At 43.7% G+C, this 9,408-nt stretch overlaps 1 protein-coding gene across 4 annotated transcripts in view; it reads left to right on the top strand.

The window, feature by feature from the left end:
* Positions 1-4,210: 4,210 nt before the first annotated feature.
* The window catches only part of sulf2a (sulfatase 2a), a 42,159-nt gene continuing 36,961 nt past the window's right edge, over positions 4,211-9,408 (top strand). For all 4 annotated transcript variants that reach the window (XM_034212396.1, XM_034212398.1, XM_034212395.1 and 1 more), the window contains exon 1: positions 4,211-4,603. The gene's annotated coding sequence lies outside the window, so the exon portion shown is untranslated. The remainder of the gene's footprint in view (positions 4,604-9,408) is intronic.

Genomic DNA, 9,408 nt, shown 5'->3' with positions numbered 1-9,408 from the left:
GTCTTTTGTTTGCCGTGATAACGTCTAGTAGTCTCTTAGCCACTTTGTCCTTTTTAAGATGCATAAAAGCTTCAGACGCTTATTTTGGGAAACAAAAGAAAAACGAATAAAAATAACTGTTGATTTCCAGACGAGGGAGTCTGGACTTATTTTGGGATTAGGACCTGCACCAACCTATTTCAATTTGATTCAGACATTTTCACTTTTACTCTTTTCTTTTTCTTTTGCGGTGCAGTCTGGGACGACCAGAGAGTATAGTTTATTTACACACGACATACTCAAGCACAGTTTAAGATGCATGAACAGACAGTTTGCATATACAACAGTATATTCAAATGCCATACAGGCCTTTCTTATTTTTCAGTTGCTTTATGTCTGTCTGCATATCTGTCTACGTCTTTCATTCGTCCTTGTCACTTCCAGAGTTGCAGTATAACTTGAAAAATATCCACACACTGCAAAATGTCTCAGGAAAGTGCTGAAGGGAAATCTGCTCCCTGTATTACAATTAACCGGGATAATGGCTTTCTCACAGTTGCTCTTTAGGAGATTTCATAATTCATTGCAGAGCTTTTAGTCAGAGAATTATTTAGACTTTCCTCAGTCTGAAAAACTTCTATGACCAAAAGCTTGGCAATTCAATTTGAAACCTTCGATGTGAGAAACTTTGCCAGCCCCTCTATTCTTTTTAATTGTACCATTCAGTACAGAGTTGTGGGACACTCATGAATGAATTATAGCAGCACCTCAGGATATGGAACCGACTGCTGGAAAACAAAGGATGCTCGTAACTGACTTATTAACTATTTATGTTTTGAATGGTAGCGTGTGATGTGACGGTGAAAGGGATGAGGAAATAAATAAGAGCAGAATGCATTAGACATGACAGGATGATATGTTGTTTGCATCATTAGCAGGATGTAATGAAGTCGGGGTATTTAGGTAATGCATGCCTGGCATTTTGGCGACCTTCTGCAACACAGGAACACAAGAGGAAGACACACATCCAGGAGCAATGAGCACAGCTGCAGAATGAGAGTCATTTGACTATTTGCATCTGTAATTTGCCAAGAAAGCTGTCTCTGGAACATATGTTTGATCTTCTGATGTTCGTGTGTGCTGGGTCCGGTCATTGTATTTGAACACACCAGGGACATGCGTGTAGTATGTCTATACCAGATGAGCAGTAGGACGAGGTTGTTATAATGTCTGCCTTTGAAGCCACTTCCCAGAGGTTAGACGACCCTTTTACTATTCCACCTGCAGTAGCCGCTGTGCTATTTTCAGGACAATTGTTTCATGGAGCCAGGACTTCTCTCATCCTCACTTCTGTCAATTCTGTGTCCTTGAGTGCCCACATTGTCAGCTCCGCGGCTGTCTGTTCTCTCTATGTCTGTTTCTTTTCATAACGTAGCCATGGAGATGTAGAGCTGTCTCCCCATAGGACACACTTGCACACAGATTCACCAAGGGAATCACTGACTAGATGGTGTGTGTGTGTGTGTGTGTGTGTGTGTGTGTGTGTGTGTGTGTGTGTGTGTGTGTGTGTGTGTGTGTGTGTGTGTGTGTGTGTGTGTGTGTGTGTGTGTGTGTGTGTGTGTGTGTGTGTGTGTGTGTGTGTGTGTGGGATCATCATCCTTGAACCAACTAGCCCAAACCAAGAGAATAATAGTTGGTGTGCCTTCAGAGAAAGAGAGAGCTGACAAGGAGGAGACAGTGCAGAGGTCTTCCTCATTTGTACTGGAGTCCTCCTCTCTCCATACAACCAGCTGACAGGGGATATTTTTATCAGCCTGGAACAGACTGTGCAGAAAAATAAAAAATAAATCATTTGTATAGGCGCAATCCCAGCCAAGGACAAGATCTCAGCGGGATAGTGCTTCGCTGTATTTCTGCATTATCAGAATAGAAATCATTCATAGTTGTTTATGCAGCTGCCTCGCCGCCACTATCCCACACAAGGCCTTCCTCACTTTGTGTCCAATGAGACCGGAAACAGAAAATACAAATAAAGGTGTATTCTTCGTGAGCATCTTGTTTTATTGTTCTTCGTCTTTCTTTCCTGGAAGCCAGTGGGGTTAGAAGTTATAACTCTGTTGTTCAAATACAAAGACTTTACGTTAGTTAGTTCATAAATATATAAATATCTAATGACCAGGCTTTTTTACAGATGCTCTTTGTACAGAACTCATAATTGTACATACAGTATGAAATCACAACGGAAAAAAAGATAAAACATAAATTTAACTGAAATACAAAATGAAAGAAAAGAATAAAAAAGAAAAGAAAAACTAAAATCTAAGCAGAAATATACTGTATATTAAAGTTATATTAAAGCTGATAACAAAGCAATGGCTCATACAGTTCCTATTTCATCATAGGTCGAACGAAACAGAGGGTTGATTTCACGCATTTACATTCATACACGCTTACATACACCTGTTCATACACTTTCTTCTAGACATATGCATATTTACATGTGAGTAAATGGCATTCAATGGAGTAAAAGAAAAAAGTTAGTTAATATATACCGGTTCGATGGAGGGTATGTATTTTGCTCTGAATCCAATTACAGTTAAGGTATGACACAGCTTAAATGTGCGTGAGAGCGAGCGAGGCAGAGTGGGAGCATGAATAAACCATGTCCTAAAGTGGTGTCACTGGGCTGCTGTGTTGGCATGTCGGCACCGCTCAGAAAACATGGCCGTCTCTGGAGCATTGTCTGTAATCCAGCATGTCAGAACAGCTAGATGGCTCTTTTATGTAAGCAGTCTCTGAGTCTCAGACATCATCTGATATGCATACAGCGGAGAAATAAATACATTTTCCAGCAGTATAAGTATTTTCAGATGATTATGAATAGCATTAGAACAAGCTAATCCATTCTTACAAAGGGCTCATGCTTCCGATTGGCTTGAATGACAGTACTTTCCTTTTTGCTCAAGGATTAGCGTTGAATGCACCTACACGATAAAACAGGACATTTTTCTATATCCTCAAATGCCATGCAAATCCCATCGCGCTGAATACTTTGTTTCGCATCTGCTTTGACACTGTCATGGCCAGAGAAATGCTGTTTGATTTTTTCTCTTTAAGCACCATTTCTTTGCAGTGACACAAATACCATAGTGTGCCAAGCTGACAGGGAGATGATCCATTGCAGACGTCGTAATTGAAAACACTGAGAGGGGTTGGACAATTAATCTCTTTCTCTCTGTGTCAAATTTCCATGGAGAAATACCTCGAAATGCAGATAATAGATAAGAGTGTTATTGATTAGATGGGGTGGGTGGAGATGCAGAGGTTCTCCATCACTAATCTCTCTGGCTGTGACTGCATCTAAATAACCTGCAGAGAGGGATAAACAGGCGCATCCATCATGGGACGGCTGGTGCGGACAGTGATGGATGCCTCCGCCCTCTGCCACCCTCCGCCAAGCCCTCTCCTCCTGGTCGGGGATAGGAAGTGACACCGGCACTTGGGAGAAATACCTGGCTCAAACATGCCTATCATTTCTCTTTGGTGTGTCTCTTTGTGAGCTTGTACAATTGCCGCCTGTCCTCCTACCCCTTGTCTCTTTGAGTTTGTAGGATTATCCGTCTTGATAGATCCTGTTTGTTTTGTCAAAGGAAAGGAAATTGCTTTTGTGGACTTGTGTGAAAGTGTGCTTTTGTGTGAACTCACCCATATATATGCCTTTTGTGTATAAATTGATTTGGGTGAGGGACGGTTTCCTCTCTATCCTCATGCCCGTGCAGCGTGAGCCAAATCCCCTGTGCTGCCTGGACCCAGTGAGTCGCCTCTGAGGTGCCAGCCTGATAGATATGGTGTGTGTGTGTGTGTGTGTGTGTGTGTGTGTGTGTGTGTGTGTGTGTGTGTGTGTGTGTGTGTGTGTGTGTGTGTGTGTGTGTGTGTGTGCGTGCATGCGCCAGGTTGTGCCTCTCCTCCCCACCCTTGCAGCATTAAGATTGATCCCTCGTTCCCTCCCATTCCTTTCTCTCTCACTCTGTGTGCCTCTGCCTTTATGAGACTGTGAATAGGTGAAGCTCACTGGCTCCAACAGATGGCCGGAGCTACCCTGTTACACTGTCTCTCACACACACACGCACGCACACGCACACACACACACACACACACACACACACACACACACACACACACACACTCACTACTGCCCCGTGAATCAGAGCCTAGAGAGAAAGAGAGGAAGAGGTGGATGTGGCAAGGCGAGAGAGAAGGAACAGGAAACAACACAGTTAGTGGGTCAGTGAGGAACAGCACACAGGGAGGAGGATGGAAAAGGAGAAGGAGCGATAGACAGCGGAATTAACTAAAAGAGGAGAGGACACATGCTGGAAAAAGGAGTGAGAGCAAAAATGGAATTGTAGATTGAGGGAGCCTTTCTCCTCCCTCTTTCCCTCCCTTTTTTATTTATCTCATGTGAAACCACGCCTCCCTCTTTTCACTTGTCAGTGCATCTATAACAGTGAGCTGTCTGCGCCGGGCTGCATGGGGGGTGAGACGAGCTCCTCACTCTGCCAGCACACACTCCGCATCTGAGCGGACCGGACTGGACTGGATGCTACTGGACTGACCAGAGCAGGTGTGTGAATTTGTGTGTGTGTGTGTGTGTGTGTGTGTGTGTGTGTGTGTGTGTGTGTGTGTGTGTGTGTGTGTGTGTGTGTTGGCGATAGATGTCAGAGAGCAGCATGTGTAGCCCTCAGTGTGTGAGCGCTTGTTCCTCCGCAGGACTTGCTTCCAGAGTAGCATAACTAGAGGGTACAGTGCTGAAGCTTTGCCCTAGTGCACTTGAATGCTCCTATCCTTTCTGTTCGCCTCTGAGATTTATGCATGGAGTCCCTAACGACACTCCTCATAAGGGTTAAAGAAATATGCTGAGATCAGATGGAGTATCTGGCTTTGAGTCAGAGCAGCGTGGACAGAAGCTGCTCTATATCTGGTGGAACAAGTTGGTAGTTTTAGGCTGGACTCTGTCGACATGTGCTGTGTCGACATTCGTTTTTTTTCCTGACTTATAAAGGGTGTTTGCGTTTGTACACAGTAGCATCCTTTAGTGGGGCATTACATTACATTGTGTTCAACATCCATTTTCTGAAAGTAGTCAGTGCAGATTTGACTGCTCTTAGGTGTGGTGTTGAATCCAATTTGTGATTAGTTCTCTTTGTCTTCCTGTTTCACAGCCTGTGGTGTTTTGAAATATAGAACATTCATTGTCTCAGCATTGCTTTGTTTGTACTCAGCCGAATATAATCCTTACTGTTGCTGAATCTTTGTGTTGGTTTAAAATAAGAGCAACAACAGAAACGGTGAAAATATTACTTTTTTAAAAGGCAGGACCGTCTCAGTTTTGGATTATTTACCTTAAGAGCACCTTAACATAGAGATCCAAGAGGAATCCGGCACACAGCGTTCCTTCAGGAGTCGCCATTTCAACAGTTGCAGCTGCTGCTATACTGTAGAGCCGGCACGGCTTTAGCCTATGAAGCCAAGTCAATGTACTCACTATCAGTGTTTTGTCAATCTCTTTATGGGTCAAAAGGCTGTGTCATCACCAAGCGGCTGTTAAGAGCAGCAGAGCGGATGAAGGGGGGTGAAAACTGACCTACAGGCTAAAATATTTATGATGGAGACAGCTGAACGCCCCTTGCTGTTTGTAGCGATATGGCTGGATGGATGAAAGAATGCAAAGATGGAGGGATGGGTGGATGGGTGGAAAGTAAAGAAGAGATTCAGAGATATGTTCTTTAAGCATTCATTATTTATCACAGCGCACTCTGCCATGAAGCTCTAACCCCCACATCAACTGGCCTATTTTCTCACTGAGAGGCCAGTGGACTGGAGGAAGATGCACCTGCTTAGTCTACCTGTCAGCCAGTCCCAGGGCATGTGGAGACTGCAGCCGCATGTTACACACACACACACACACACACACACACACACACACACACACACACACACACACACACACACACACACACACACACACACACACACACACACTCACTCGTACACTCATACACACGCTTACACACACATACACACGTATCTAAATAATGTTTTGATTTATATTCACACAGTAAGCCTAAATGCATGGTTACCGTCACTAATGTGCACCAAAATCACAGTCACTTATTTCCACTGCATTAACCAAAAATACGATTGGTGCACTCACACTGCATGAATTTATGCTCAACACACACACACACACACACTTATTACAGCTTTCAACCATTTTATTTCTCCCGCATCTTTTTTTCAATCTTGTTCACAGACTCTTTCTGACACACACAAAAACCACACACACACACAATCCTTGGGAGTGACGACCTTGAGACCTGTTGATGTTGTTTTCAGCAGCCGTGCATGGAATACATTAGAGGCCATGTGGGACTCGAAAATGGGGCGCTTGACATTCCGTTTGTAAAAAAAAATGGCTGGAAAATGTGCATGAGGGCTGGCGATGCAGACGGAGGGAGACTCCTCCATGAATATGTATTGTATGCTAATGCCGCACGCCGAAGCTGTTGACTCAAGCTGTTGATGAAAGCAGAGGACATGTTCCCCCATCGCCACCCTCAGGAGGAAGTGCTATCGACAAAGCCATTGTCGACGCATTTCTGGCCGCGGGGGCAGCAGCGCGGTGACAGGTGGCAGATATCGGTGACAGCAGCAGCCAAGGTGACACGGCTCTATGCTCCCCTCACCGCCGCCTTGACCTTTTGTGGTTAGACACAGCGAGGTTGTTCCAGAGGGCCCTACAGCTAATGTCTCCCATTCGCATCATTCAGCCCCTTTCAGAGCTGCTTCCTCCACCTGCTCCCCTCCTCTATTGATTCACATTTTTTTATTTAACGATAACAAATAACAGCAGTCTAAGAAAGACTGAAATAGTACTGACGATATTTATTTTTTTCCGGTAGAATAGTTGGCACACTGAAAAAGAGAAGATCCCACAAAAGCTGACAGAAAGAGATATTTCAATACGTCTTGACTTAATCGTATTGCATATCATTCTGCCAAATACCCTCACAAGTCTTTACTCCAAAAATAAAGATAGCTGAGTTTCCGGGGTGTTCATACGTTATATGTTCCTGGTTATAAAAAAAAGGGAAAAAAACACGAAAAGGCCTCTTAGCAACAATTAAATACTGTCATTTATCTGCGTTTCTGGTACATGATTAATGTAATTTTGCTGCTTCAATAGATATCTATATTGAAATGCGTTCTCATACATTAAGTAAGTAGTCACACACTAATCCAGATTACATTTATTCATGCATTTTATCTTAAAACTTGGGAACATAACTCCAACACACATTAGAAGTATCCTGACAGTGGGTAGAACTGGCATGCTTGAGTCCCTGTTCATCTGTATGTATGAGCTGCTTTTAAGGTCCTGCGATGAGACGGCATCAGAGATCAGTGTGTAAATCTCGCTGCTGCCGCTGCTCCTCTCAGCTCTAATGATAGCGAGGCACAGGGGCGCTTTGACTAAACCTATCAAACACTCCTCTCAACAGTGTGTGGAGAGCGCAGAGCAGGTTACGGCTGATAGGAGCAAATAAGGAGAAGCACGTTGCCAGGTGTTTAGAAGTGCATGTTTCTCTGTACACAGTGTGATCCCCACGTGTGGACAGCTATTGGACTGCGGTGTGCGAGTGCAATCAGATTTCAATCTCTTCCCTCTATACGTCTGAGCTGAAGCAGCGGAGGTGCCCCTTGGGGAAAATGTAATTATACCCTGCAGGCCACAGAGTACAGGCTTCACTGCCCCATCCGTCTCAGGAGATACGGCGGATAAAGGCCTCTTCTCACTTGCAATACCAAACGGCAGAGATGTCACTAAAGCCCTTCTATATTCTCAATTTTGGTATGAAATCCAGGCTCCAATCTCCTCTTCTAATCAGCTTTTAGATCCCGGGGTTATCTGTGTCCTTTTGCAACAGTTTTGTTACAGTTGTGAATAATTTATGACAGAATTAACTGCCGTTGCTAAGAGCAGTGATTGGGAGATTTTGGAGCACAGCCAAAATCTGACTTCAGTTCAAAGCAGAGAGTTTATTTTTGTCTGATAAGCAAAGCCCTCTCACAACGGGTGTAATTATCGCCATTATTACTGTCATCTGTATCTCGAACCACCTGAGTTCCTAACATATGGATTTGAAGTGTTTTTATTGATCAATATGCTTTAAACTCCTTCTGTGCTGTCTTTTATGACCCTGTGTCCACTGCTGCTCGCCATTGGTTCTCAGTGAGGTGTGTGCTGAGATGGTGTGCATTAGTGAGGCAAAACAAACAACCCCACTCTCCTGGATTTAGGCAAACAATCAATGAGAGCACTCTGATAACAGCAGTCTAAGTGGCCCATTGATGTTACGATTAAATGAATGCAGGATGTAGCGGTGGTGGTACAAACCAAATATAAGCAGATTATTTTCTGTGCTGGAATTATTTTCAAATATACAAAACATCAGCCAAAGCCGTCTGCTCTGTTCAGGCTTATAAAGCGAGAAGAGAAACAAATGAAACAAAAAGAAGAACAATGAAAAATGTAAGAGCACTGAAACAGCGGAGAAGAATTATCTCTGTCTTGGAATAGTCTGCAAATTAAATGGAAACTGAACAATCTGGTGCCACTAAATGTTTTTAAAGCTCGGTTGGATGCTACTCAATCGGAAGCTATTGGTACCTGTTTATGTGGATAATTATGTAAATGATGCTGTATGATGTCCTTTTGTTGTTCTATTTATGTTTTTATGTTTCATGTGGAACTACTTGAGCAGGTCTCCCTCGAAAAAGAGATCAATGATCTCAATGGGATTTATCTGTCTAAATAAAGGTTTGAAATTCAATTAAATGAGATCAGCAGTGCGTTGTGACTGACAAGTTGAAAATTGTACCCCGTGAATCTCAGTGTGTCTCCGTTTCATCACGTTGTACTTCGTCATGGTAACTTACCAGAAGTGCATCCGTGCCAGAACACTTCTGTCTTCTTCATTTCTCCGATTTGCTTCACTCCGGCTCTACCTTAATCTTTATTTCTGCCTTCGTCACCCTCTCTCCATCCTTGTGTTTTGGCCGGGTCAAAACTACACTTACCCACCCCCCTGCCGCTCACTCACCCCTCCCTCCCTCCTTCATGCCTCTCCCTCAGGGTGTAGCAGCTATTGTTGTGCCTAATAAGGTTTATGGTATTACAGATCTCTGAAATTGGATTTTCTCACTCCACCAAAGCAGTGGGATTACGAGTTTAAGGCCGGGTGCGTCGGGGCACTAGTGACCTGTTTCTGAACTTCTTATCTTTTCTGACTTCACCCTGAAGGTGGGCAGATCAAGAGATTGATGTGGTAATAGCTCTGGAGAGAGACAGGAAGACTGGCAGACTCC

This window comes from Gymnodraco acuticeps, unplaced genomic scaffold (assembly GCF_902827175.1).
Source record: "Gymnodraco acuticeps unplaced genomic scaffold, fGymAcu1.1, whole genome shotgun sequence".
Taxonomy (NCBI): domain Eukaryota; kingdom Metazoa; phylum Chordata; class Actinopteri; order Perciformes; family Bathydraconidae; genus Gymnodraco; species Gymnodraco acuticeps.
This window is presented reverse-complemented; position numbering and strand designations above follow the sequence as displayed.